Below are 13759 nucleotides of genomic sequence, written 5' to 3'. Positions count from 1 at the left end.
CCTCCACTCAAGATATTAAGGGAAGAATGAGAGAATTAATATTTGTTTATTTAAAACCAATGACAATTTATCTATGTAAACTTCAAGCTACTTTCACATTTATTTCTACCTATACTAAATACAGTTCTTGGAAAACAAATATATCTAGTTGTTGAACTGCCCATGCAAAATTCTTTTGCTTAAGTTACGATGGACTGATTAATCAAACTTCTTTCCCTGAGCATAGATTTTTATAAGAAATCTTGCCTGAAGATGGAATCTGTCCTGCAGGTTCTCACTTCTTCTTTCAGAAAGTGGTGGACAACAATGAGAAGGATACCTCACTTCGTCCCTCTAAGAGCAGGGTTCTTCAGTGTTCCTGGAAGATGGGGTGATCTGGAAAGTCTCCAGAGTAAGACATATGATGTGGGTTTGTTGGTGGAATGGAAAAAACAGGAGATTCCCCACTTGAACTTCCCCTGTGAATCAATTCCCAATATGGGACACTTGCCTAGACGCATGGAGAAAAAAGCCTTGGCCAGCTGTTCCACTTTTAAGTGGGAGAAATGGACCTGAAAGGTGTTAATTTCCAAGAGCACTCGAATATTCTTTGCAGTGGATCCTACTTTTGAGAATGTTGGGCCTTGTGCTCCATCAGAGGGATGCATATTAAAACCTGTATTTACCCATCTGGAGAAAAGAACTAGTTCAGGATTAGAATGACAGAATGGAGAGATCATCATGCCAGAAATCTCTTCTCATGGAATTCTGCACCCAAGTTGATTCAGGGTCAGTGCGCATGCTTGTGTGTGTGTGTGTGTGTAGAGCCAACATAAGTCTAACTCATGGTAACTTCAGAGAAAGGGGACCTTAGTGTGGAGTGGAGCAATCAGAAACAGCTCCATAAAGGAGCTGAGATCTGACCTAGGCCTGAAGCAAAGATGAGAATCTGGGTAAGTTGGAGATCATTGGGTCAAATGTTAGAGTATCTGTGTTCAAGTTCTTGACTAGACTTTCCCACTTGACTGGCTATGGGACTTTGGATACATTTCTTCAGTTAGTTTTCTCCTTTACAAAGATGCTTGATCCAGGATCTAAGGTCACTTTCAGTGCCTGCCATATATAATTGATAATAGTGAAAGTGTCTGGTTTGTAGTTAAACATGCTGTATCAATGTAATTTTCAATGAAAAGACTCATGTTTGTGTTCCAACTTCAGAGTTTGCTGCATATGCAATGCTTGTGAAAATGTGAATTTATTTGATGACACCCAGCCAATTACATGTTCAATTCAATAAGCATCTATTAAGTACTTGCTGTGTGCCAGAGTCTGTGCTGCGTGCTGGGCCTACAAAGATGGATTAGACACAGTCTACAGAGGAGCTCAGTATTTGGGAATGTAATAGGTATGTTCAGAATATAGCAAAGGAAGTGATTAAGTATTGGACAGAGGAGGCCAAGGAAGAAGTCTACTCAGAGGTCATGCTTCTGAGCTGAGTTTTGAAGGAGGAGAGAGAACTCCCCAAATAAATAAGAGAGCACGAGGACAGTGCAGGACTCTCCAGGGGACTGGGTGCTGTGAGTGAGTGTGTGAAATGTGAAAGTCAGGAGAGCCTCTGGTAGGGGTGGAAAGCAGGGATGGATTGTGAAAGATGCAGCCAGAAAGGGGCTTGATGTAAAATGCCAGTGGTTTTGGTATAAGGAATTGTAATAAAAATGCATTCTAAGTCTAAGACCAGTCAACTGTAAGACAGGGAATGTGTTAGTCTGATTGGGCCACCATAACCAAGTGTCACAGGCTAGGGAGTTTCAACCATAGAGACTTATTTCCTCACAGTCCTGGAGGCTAGAAGCCCAAGATCAAGATGTTGGCAGGGCTGGATTTTTCTGAGACCTCTCCCCTTGGTTAGTAGATGGCTATCTTGTCCCTGTGTTCTCCCGTGTCTTCCCTCTATGTCTGTCATAAAGACACTGGTCACCTTTGATTAGGGTCCAGCTGTATGACCTGGTTTTACCTTTTATTACCTCTTGAAAGACCATGTCTCTGAATATAGTCTCATTCTAAAGTATGCAGGGTTAGAACTCCAGCATATGAATTTGAAGGGGCACCCCTTAGCCTCTAACCAGGAAAGTTATGCCTTCTGATTTACTAGAACCTGAATCTCTGTGACTAGCCCATACAATCCAGAAGTTTATTAATTGCTTTGGCTGGTAAAAGTGGTGGGCCGTTTACCTCCCTTCAAAGATTCCTTCCCTATTTTCTACTGAAAAGCCTTTCCTGATTAAGTTAAAGTTAAGTGACTATTTCCCCAAAACTCCAATTTCTGGATCCAAACCACAAAAATTTAAAGAATTTAAGTTTTAAATTTAAATAATTAAGATTTTAAATTTAAAGAATTGTCCAGGGGCACCTGGGTGGCTCAACTGGTTAAGTGTCTGCCTTCTGCTCAGGCCTTGGGGTCCTGGGATTAAGCCCCACATCAGACTGCCTGCTCAGTGTAGAGTCTGCTTCTCCTTCTCCCTCTTACCTTCCCTACCTGCCCGGCTTGTGCTCTCTCTTTCTTGCTCTCAAAGGAATAAGTAAAATATTAAAAAAAGAAAAATATTTTTAAAATATTTAATAAATATCCAAAAATATTATGTACATACATATGTGTGTATACATATGTGTGTGTGTGTGTGTGTGTGTGTGTGTATGGTGTCCAGTTTCTTCATCTTTGAAGGCCCAACTCAAAACATTGCTTCCTTTGGGACGCCTGAGTGGCTCAGTTGGTTGAGCAGCTGCCTTCGGCTCAGGTCATGATCCCAGCATCCTGGGATCAAGTCCCACATCGGGCTCCTTGCTCAGCAGGGAGCCTGCTTCTCCCTCTGCCTCTGTATGCCTGTGCTCGCTCTCTCCCCCCCTTCTCTGATAAATAAATAAAAATCTTTAAAAAAAATTAAAAAAAAAAAACATTGCTTCCTTTGAAAACCTCCTCAGATCTCCCCCATGAGGAGGACCATCTCCCCTTCTCTGAACTTCAGTGACCCTTCATCTATGTCTTTCAGGGAGACTTTCTCACTTAGGTCTCTGTGCCTCCACAGCTCTGGAGTGAGCTCAAAACACCTCCACATCATGTGTCACACACCCTCGAGGCCAGAGTTTTTATTTCTGCCTCACTTATTACACATGATGCACATCAACACATGATAAAATAATGACTGCCATTTTTTGCTACATTCTTTATGGAATTCTGGGACCTTGATGGCCTGGGTTGCCCTCTCCAGCCTCATTACTGTGTCTCTTCTTGTGTTAAGTCCAGATAAACCTGGATCTTTTTGGAGGATTTAGCTCTTGGAGGAGAAATTGTAGTACTCACTTTGGGTACGAAGCATGCAGCTACAGACTCGACAAGATTATCCCCTGATGGAGTAAATGATAGGAGAGACCTTCAAAGGGCCAACCATTGGAGGAGACAGTGGATAATTCAAACAGAAGGAAGGCAGACAGAGAGCACAGTGAATAGTACCTCCACCAAACACCATTTTCTACAGATATCACAATGAATTTTGTTCTTTTATAAAATATAAAACAAACCTAAAAGAAACACAAAACCCTGCACTCTTGCTGTTGTATCTGACTCTCCATGATTTTCAATCTGCAGGTGGATGACTCCCAATGGGGATGGAGTGTAGGAAAGAATTCTTGCCAAGTCCTCCCTAGTTAATATGCTTTCCAAGTAACTGCTGACGATACTCAAGACTGAACAGAAGAGCCATGCCTCTCATTTCTGCATACTGCCTTCTTTCAATGGGCAGTTAAATGCACAGTTATAATAAAAAAAAATTAAACTTCCTCTAAAAACTCTTACTGAATTAGTACTAGATTTTTATTGTATTTTTTTCCCTCAACTGCTTTATACTAATGGTATTCTGAAGAGTTCTTGAAATTATTCAACTTTAAAAAGGGGACCCTCTTAAAGGAAAAGTTGGGAGTTGACTAATCTTGATATATATGTTTGTCCTTCATGAAAAAATATCGAAATTTCTGCACCGAAAATTGAAATCAGCACCTAGTGAGAACCTTTAAGATTTTTTCCCCCATCTTTTGGTTTGATTTTGAGGATACTTTGTTTTCAGTGTAATTCCTTAGAATGGCTCTAGGGCAGGGCTGGGAGCCAGGGTTTTGTTTATCTTTCAGCCAGTGGGGAGAAACTCCAGGATTCCTCTCCAGGACACACGAGGACTAGTGCAGAGTGCAGACAAAACAGGATATTACTTTCTGATTTAGTTCCATGTGAGAATTTCCCAAAGGACTCTCGTGTTGCTTCTTCTAAATAATCTGCATGGCAAAGTAGCCCCAGACCTGTCCTATGACCCCTCTGAATATTAGTGTAATATTTTGGTGTTGCCAAAAAAGAAATCATTCACAAAGAAGGAGTATTTAATGAAAAGTAGAGGTGCTGGATGGAGCAATAATGAGAGCATATATTCATGAAGGTACTTGTGCCTGGCTTTGAGAGGAAAGCTGTCTGTTCATAGGTATTATGGGAGACTCAAACCTCTCTTCTGTGGGGCAGGAGAATGACCAACAGAAGCACACCTGGGTTTCAAAGGCATTGTCAGTACGTCTGGCATTACCTTTCTCATTGTGTTGGACTTGGACTAATCCATATGCGACTTTGAATTCCCTGAACTTATCCTACAGGAGGTTAGGTGAAGGATAGAGGGGACCACCCTAGGCTAAGGCACCCCAGCATCTCCCTGCCCAAAGGTCTGGAAAGAGCAGTGACTCCATCCCCTGTCCATCCTTTTCAGGACTCTTGACCCTTTACCTTTCTCTAAGCTGGAGCCCAGAAAGGACTTAGTGGAGAAGCCCCTTAAAATTCAGATGCCTTGGTGTGAGAGGCAAGATGGTGGAGTAGCAGACTGAAATGACATCTAATCCCAGGAGTTCAGCTAAATAGGTATCAAACTATTCTGAACACCTACAACAGGACAAAGAAGAGAAGAAGAATAGCAACTCCAAATGGGGCTGTGCACCAGAGACAGAAATGCTCCATCACAGGCTGGGTGAGCTTGGAGCATGGCCAGAGACCAGGGAGATGGGAGGGATTGACTGCTTATCTCTGAGAGTGCACTGAGGAGTGGGGCCCTGATTAGCTCCTCTCGGCCGGAGATTGGGAGATCACCATTTTCGTTCCCATCCTCCAAAGTGGTACGGAAAGTGTTCAGGGAACAAAAGCTCAGAGAGTGAACCCGAGCAGATTACTTAGCCTGGTCCCTGCAAGGGTGATGCAATTCCACCTTGGGCAAAGACATTTGAGAATCACAGCAACAGGCCCCTCCTGCAGAAGATCAGTAAGAACATCCAGCCAAGACCAAGGTCACCTATCAAGAAGAACAGTGGAACTCCAGAGCTAGGGGAAAACAACGCATAGAATTCATGGCTTTCCCCCCATGATCCTTTAGTCTTGCAAGGTTAAATTTTTTCAAATTTTATTTTTTTTCTTATTCTATTTTTTTAACTTTTCCTCTTTTGACTATTTTAACTAGTTTATCTTAACAATAACTGTCTAAAAAAAATCTTTTTGAACCTTCATTGTTATAGTCATATTTTATCCCTTCATTGTATTTAACCTTATTTTTGTATACATATAGGGTTTTTTTTCTCCCTAAAGCTTGGGATACAATTTCTTCTAATAGATCAAAATATACTCTAAACTAGCACATGGCTCTCTTCTAGACTCCAGCCTGAGCACAGTCCCTTCACTTTTTTCTTTTTCTTTTTCCAACCAATTTATCTTATCAATTCTTTTTTTAGAATTTTTTAAAAAAATTTTCATCTTTACAGCCATATTCTATCCCTTCATCATGTTTACCCTTACTTTTGTATATATATAGATATATATATTTGTATATATATATTTTGTATATATATATTTGTATTTGTATATGTACATATATATTCTTTCTTTAAAATTTTGGGAGATAATTTCTTCTAAAAGACCAAAATACACTCAAAATCAAGTGGGTGGCTCCATTCTATTCACCAGTCTAATACACACACACACACACATACGTGTGTGTGTGTATATATATAATTTAAAATATATATATAATAATATATATATATATATATATATATAAAGTATATATATATAAAATTTAAAAAAATTTTTATTTCTCCACCCCGTTTTTCTCCCCCTGGTTTTGGATCTCTTCTGATTTGGTTAGTGTACATTTTTCTGGGGTCTTTGCCACCCTTTCAGTATTTTATTCTCTAGTTCATATATTCTTATCTGGATAAAATGACAAGGTGGAAAAACTCAACTCACAAAAAAAGAACAAGAGGCAGTACTGATGGCTAGGGACCAATTCAGTATGGACATTGGTAATATGTCAGAACTAGAGTTCAGAATGATCATTCTCAAGGTGTTAGCTGGGCTCAAAAAAAGCATGGAAGATATTAGAGAAATACTGTCTGGAGAAATAAAATCCCTTTCTGGAGAAATAAAAGAACTAAAATCTAACCAAGTTGGAACCAAAAAAGCTATTAATGAGGCAATAAAAAATGGAAGCTCTTACTGATAGGATAAATGAGACAGAAGAGAGAATTAATGATATAGAAGACCAAATGACAGAGAATAAGAAGCTGAGTAAAAGAGAGACAAACAAAACTACTGGACAATGAGGGGAGAATTCGAGAGATAAGTGATACCATAAGACAAAACAATATTAGAATAATTGGGATTCCAGAAGAAGAAGAAAGAGAGAGGAGCAGAAGATATAATGGAGCAAATTATAGTAGAGAATTTCCTTAAGAAAAAAAGAAAACAAGCATCAAAATCTAGGAGGCACAGAGAACCCCCCTCAAAATCAATAAAAGTAGGTCCATGTCCCGTTGTCTGAGAGCAAAACTTACAAGTCTTAGTGACAAAGAGAAAATCCTGAAAGCAGTTCAGGACAAGAAGTCTGTAACATACAATGGTAGCAATATTAGACTGGCAGCAGACTTATCCACAGAGACCTGGCAAGCCAGAAAGAACTGGCATGATATATTCAGAGCACTAAATGAGAAAAATATGCAGTCAAGAATACTATATCCAGCTAGGCTATCATTGAAAATAGAAGGAGAGAGAAAAAGCTTCCAGGACAAACTAAAATTAAAAGAATTTGCAAACACCAAACCAGCCCTACAGGAAATATTGAAAGGGGTCCTCTAAGCAAAGAGAGAGCCTAAAAGTGGTAGACCAGAAAGGAACAGAGACAATATACAGTAACAGTCACCTTACAGGCAGTATGATGGAACTAAATTCACATTTTTCAATAGTTACCCTGATGTAAATGGGATAAATGCCCCAATCAAAAGACACAGGGTATCAGAATGGATTAAAAAAAAAAAAATCCATCAATACACTGTCTATAAGAAACTCATTTTAGGCCCAAAGACACTTCCAGATTTAAAGTGAGGGGGTGGAAAACCATTTATCATGCTAATGGACATCAAAAGAAAGCTGGAGTGGCAATCCTTATATCAGATAAATTAGATTTTAAGCCAAAGACTATAATAAGAGATGAGGAAATACACTATATCATACTTAAAGGGTCTGTCCAACAAGAAGATCTACCAATTTTAAATATCTATGCCCCTAATATGGGAGCAGCCAACCATATAAACCAAGTAATAACAAAATCAAAGAAACACATTGACAATAATACAGTAATAGTAGGGGACTTTAATACCCCCTCACTGAAATGGACAGATCATCCAAGCAAAAGATCAAAAAGGAAATAAAGGCTTTAAATAAAACACTGCACCAGATGGAAATCACAGAAATATTCAGAACATTCTATCCCAAAGCAACAGAATATACATTCTTCTCTAGTGCACATGGAACATTCTCCAGAATAGATCATATCCTGGGTCACTAATTAGGTCTCAATGGGTACCAAAAGATTGGGTTCATTCCTTGTATATTTTCAGACCACAATGCTTCAAAACCAGAATTCAACAATAAGAGGAATGTTGGAAAGAACTCAAATACATGGAGGCTAAAGATCATCCTACTAAAGAATGAATGGGTGAACCAGGAAATTAAAGAAAAATTGAAAAAAATTAATGGAAACAAATGAAAATGAAAACACAACTGTTCAAAATCTGTGGGACACAGCAAAGGTGGTCCTGAGAGGGAAGTATATAGAAACACTAGCCTTTCTCAAGAAACAAGAAAGGTCTCCAGTACACAACCTAACCCTACACCTAAAGGAGCTGGAGAAAGAATAATAAAGAAAGCCTAAACCCAGCAGGAGAAGAGAAATAATAAAGATCAGAGCAGAAATCAGTGAAATCAAAACTAAAAGAACTATAGAACAGATTAATGAAACTAGGAGCTGATTTGTTGAAAGAAGTAGTAAGATTGATAACCCCCTCGCCACATTTATTAAAAATAAAAGAGAAAGGACCCAAATAAATAAAATCATAAATGAAAGAGGAGAAATCACAACCAACACCAAAGAAATACAAACAATTATAAGAACCTATTATGAGCAACTATATGCCAGCCAACTTGACAATCTGGAAGAAATGGATGCATTCCTAGAAACATAGAAACTACCAAAATTGAACCAGGAAGGAAGAGAAAACCTGAATAGACCCATAACCAGTAAGGAGATAGAAGCAGTCATCAGAAATCTCCCAAAAAACAAGAGCCCAGGGCCAGACAGCTTCCCAGGGGAATTCTACCAAACATTTAAAGAAGAATTAATACCTATTCTGAAACTGTTCCAAAAAATAGAAATGGAAGGAAAACTTTCAAACTCATTTTATGAGACCAGCATTACCTTGATCCCCAAACCAAAGACCCCACCAAAAAGGAATTACAGACCAATATTCTGGATGAACATAGATGCGAAAGTTCTCACCAAAATACTAGCCAATAGGATCCAAAAGTACATTAAAAGGATTATTCACCATGACCAAGTGGGATTTGTTCTTCGGCTACAAGGCTGGTTCAACACCTGCAAATCAATTATTGTGATAAACTACATTAATAAAAGAAAGACAAGAACCATATGACACTCTCAACAGATACTGAAAAAGCATTTGACAAAGTAGAGCATCCTTTGTTGATCAAAACTCTTCAAAGTGTAGGGATAGAGGATACATACCTCAATATCATCAAAGCCATCTATGAAAAACCCTTAGCAAATATCATTCTCAATAGGAAAAAATTGAGACCTTTTCCCCTAAAGTCCCTTAAGGAACATGGCAGGGAGGTCAACTATCACCACTGATATTCAACATAGTATAAGAAGTCCTAGCCTCGGCAATCAGACAACAAAAAGTAATAAAAGGCATCCGAATCAGCAAAGAAGAAGTCAAACTCTTAGTCTTTGCAGATGATATGATACTTTATGTAGAAAACGCACAAGACTCCACTCCAAAACTGCTAGAACTCATACAGGAATTCAGTAAAGTGTCAGGATATAAAATCAATACACAGAAATCAGTTGCATTTCTATACTCCAACAGCAAGACAGAAGAAAGAGAAGTTAAGGAGTCAATCCCATTTACAATTGCACCCCAAACCACAAGATACCTAGGAATAAACCTAACCAAAGAGGCTAAGAATCTCTACTCAGAAAACTACAAAGTACTCATGAAAGAAACTGAGGAAGACATAAAGAAATGGAAAAACGTTCCATACACTTGGATTTTAAGAACAAATATTGTGAAAATGTCTATGCTCCCTAAACTAGTCTACACATTTAATGCAATTCCTACCAAAGTACCATCCGTTTTTTTCAAAGAAATGGAACAAATAATCCTAAAATTTATATGGAACCAGAAAAGACTCAGAATAGCTAGAGGAATGTTGAAAAAGAAAGCCAAAGTTGGTGGCATCATAATTCCAGACTTCAAGCTCTATTACAGAGCTGTAATCAAGACAGTATGGTACTGGCACAAAAACAGATATATATCTGTATGTGTATGTATATGTGTATGTGTGTGTGTGTGTGTGTGTGTGTGTGTGTGTGTGTGTGTGTGTGTGTGTGTGTGTATTGATCCATATATATATATAAATTGAACAGAATAAAGAGCCCAGAAATAGGCCCTCAACTCTATGGTCAACTAACCTTTGACAAAGCAGGAAGGAATGTCTAATGGAAAAAAGACAGTCTCTTCAACAAATGGTGCTGGGAAAATTGGACAGCCACATGCAGAAGAATGAAACCGAACCATTTCCTTACACCACACACAAAAATAGACTCCAAGTGGATGAAAGACCTCAATGTGAGAAAGGAATCCATCAAAATTCTTGAGGAGAACACAGGCAGCAACCTCTTCAACCTCAGCTGCAGCAACTTCTTCCTAGAAACATTGCCAAAGGCAAGGGAAGCAAGGGCAAAAATGAACTATTGGGATTTCATCAAGATCAAAAGCTTTTGCACAGCAAAGGAAACAGTCAATAAAACCAAAGACAACTGACAGAATGGGAGAAGATATTTGCAAATGACATATTAGATAAAGGCCTAGTATCCAAAATCTGTAAAGAACTTATCAACCTTAACACCTAAAGAGCAAATAATCCAATCAAGAAATGGGCAGAGGACATGAACAGACATTTCTGCAAAGAAGACATCCAGATGGCCAACAGACATATGAAAAAGTGTTCCACATCACTAGGCATTAGAGGAATAAAAATCAAAACCACAATGAGATGCCACCTCACAACAGTCAGAAAGGCTAAAATTAACAACTCAGGAAACGACAGATGTTGGCAAGGATGTGGAGAAAGGGGAACCCTCCCACACTGTTGGTGGGAATGAAAGCTGGTGCACCCACTCCAAAAACAGCATGGAGGCTCCTCAAAAAGTTGAAAATAGAGCTACCCTACAACCCAGGAATGGCACTACTGGGTATTTACCCAAAGATACAAATGTAGTGATCCAAAGTGGCACATGCACCCAAATATTTACAGTAGCAGAGTCCACAATAGCCAAACTATGGAAAGAGCCAAGTTGTCCATCAACAGATGAATGGTTAAGGAAGATGTGGTTCATATATATAATGGAATACTATGTGGCCATCAAAAGAAATAAAATCTTTCCATTTGTAATGACATAGATGAACTAGAGGGTATTATGTTGAGTGGAATAAGTAAATCAGAGAAAGTCAATGACCATATGATCTCCCTGATATGAGTAATTTGATAGGCAAAGGTGGGAGATTGGGGGGTAGGGAAGGAAAAATGAAACAAGATGGGATTGGGAGGGAGACAAACCGCAGGAGACTCTTAATCTCACAAAACAAACTGAGGGTTCCTGGTGGGAAGAGGGGGTGTGGGGAGGGTGGTTGGGTTATGGACCTTGGGGAGGGTGGTTGGTTTATGGATGTTGGGGAGGATTTGTGATATGGTGAGTGCTGTGAAGTGTGTAAGCCTGATGATTCGCAAACATGTACCCCTGGGGCAAATAATAAATTATATGTTAATAACAATAATTAATAATAAAAATTAAAAAAAAAATTAAAAAAAATTCAGATACCTTCCCATGGGCGGCAGGATAGAATTCATGCCCCCTCCTGACCCAGATGATGTTTCTGGCTCTTCCTTCATGCCAGAGCCTTGTGAAGCTCAGACTGTAGTCATGTAAGAATTTTTACTTGTTCACTGAACTCTCCTGGCTAGTTCACAAGCCTTTGGGTAATACAGTTCTGTCCCAAATGTTTTTCTCTAGCTGACAATTTTATTCTTGAAGACTAAACTTTCTGAGAGGCATCCCTGACTCCTGAGGCATACAGTAAGTATGAAATAAATCATAGGTGTTTTTATTGTTAGGTAATTAGCCTTTCCCACCTCTGGATTTCCACAGTCCTTTGTCTGTAAATGTCATAGCACCTAGTTGTTCTTACTGATGTGTGCCTATCTTTCTCCCTCATTTGACAGTTTGGTACCCTAGCATTTAGCACAGTCCCTGGTACAGCCTTTGTGAAATGAATCAGGCTCAAACTCAGGTACCTGGCAGAGCCACTGAGGCACACATTCAGAAGACAAAGTATAACAGGGGGGAAGGGTGAAGGTGGGAGAACGGGACTCCTGGACATCTCTTAAGAGGCTGCATCTACCCTGGGCAATTGCTGTTATGCAGGAATACTTAGACTAAAAACAAACAAACAAACAAACAAACACACCATAGACCTGAATTTTTATGTGTATTTTCTAAATTTTAAACTTCTGGCAACTAATATGAACTTTCAAAACCACTGAGGAAGCCAAGTAAAACAAATTTGAGGGTTGTCAGTTTCCATCTCGTTTAGAGACTGGAGGGGGTGAATGATTTGTTGACTGGTCCCCAGAGGAGAACCCATTTCTCCCGGAGCCGAGAGGGCTGCTGCAGTTCTGTCCGCCAACCTCAGAAATGGGGGCACTTCCCTTTCCACTCTCTAGAGCACACCACCATCTTCCACTTCCACAGTCTCCATGGACTTTCAGTCTCCTGATAAGCTGCCCAGCCACAGAACTTCCTGCCCCGGTTAGGGATTGGGAGTCAATGCCATCCAAAGTCAGACTTTGCGTCCCTCAAATGGGCATGTCTGGCTGGGAGTCTGGACACCACCACCTCTGGTAGGAAGTGGGGATGGGAGGGGTTGTGCCTGAGAAGGGTGGAGTCAACCCCATCTTCAGTGGGGAACGGAGACCTGGTTGGTCATTAGGGGGCTTAGATTTCAGTTCTGATAGTATTTGGCATTGCCTGAGTAATCCTAGTTTCCTTATTTATGTTTTTTTCTCAGTTATTCTTCACCACAACCCTGCAAGGCAAGTATTTTTATCTTTAGTCCATTGATGAGGTTACAGAACTTGGAGGAAGAATTCACTTAATACCACACAAAGAGAAAGTGCAAGACTGGGAATTGAACCTCGGTCTGTATACCTCCGAAGTCTTTGAATGTGTCCATTCCTCCACGATAACTCCCGCATGAGGTGGGGTTTGGCCCCGGAGGGGAGATGGAGAAAATGTCTTCCTCACCTCCTCTCTCATGTGTAAGGTGAGGTAACAGTGCAGGGACAGGCAATTCTCCTGCCCTTGGTTTCCTGATCCTACAGTCCCCACAGCTCAAAGAGGCAAAAAAGGGGATCTCAGCTTCTTAGGCTAGAGTTGCTTCTTTTATTCTATTCAGCCTAGCACTTCCAAAACGTCTTTTACCATGGAGTTCTTTCTCAAAGCACGCACTTCATATTCATGGTAACTGGTGTTCCATGGAACGCTCTTTCAGAAATGTTCCATTTAACTCACCACAGGGCAGCCTTTTAAGAGAAACAAGGCTTAAGTATCTTCTGGACCAAAGAGAACATATATGAGCAAGTAACAAAGCTGACTTCAAGCTAGAAAAAAGCTAAAGTGGGGAGAGCTGCAGGAGAAGAAAACCCAGAGGGACAGGTTTATGATGATAAGTAGGCTCAGACTTTGTGAAAACCACAGATAATGCTATAGAAAGGGTGTTAAAAAGAGAGTGTTTAAGAAAGCACCTCGATTATGAGAAAGCTTGTCAACTCCAGGAATGTCTTAACTAGGAAAGGCCCCAGGAAGGGAGGGGCTGGGAAATATTTCTCTCTGCAGGATTTTAAACGGAAGAGCCTCCCTTGGCAAGTCTCAGGTGTGGATGTTTCTAGAGCCAGAAGATAGATTAGATTATCTCAACGTCCTTAAAAATCATCCATTTTAGCCATCACCTGAAAACCACATCTGAAAGGTGGAGGCCGGGGAAGTGCAAGGACCACACATGTTCGCAAGCAGGT

This window comes from Mustela putorius, unplaced genomic scaffold (genome assembly GCF_011764305.1).
Source record: "Mustela putorius furo isolate JIRA1106 unplaced genomic scaffold, ASM1176430v1.1 tig00000198_pilon_pilon_pilon, whole genome shotgun sequence".
NCBI lineage: Eukaryota > Metazoa > Chordata > Mammalia > Carnivora > Mustelidae > Mustela > Mustela putorius.
The sequence above is the reverse complement of the archived record's forward strand: the minus strand, read 5'-3'. Positions refer to the sequence as shown.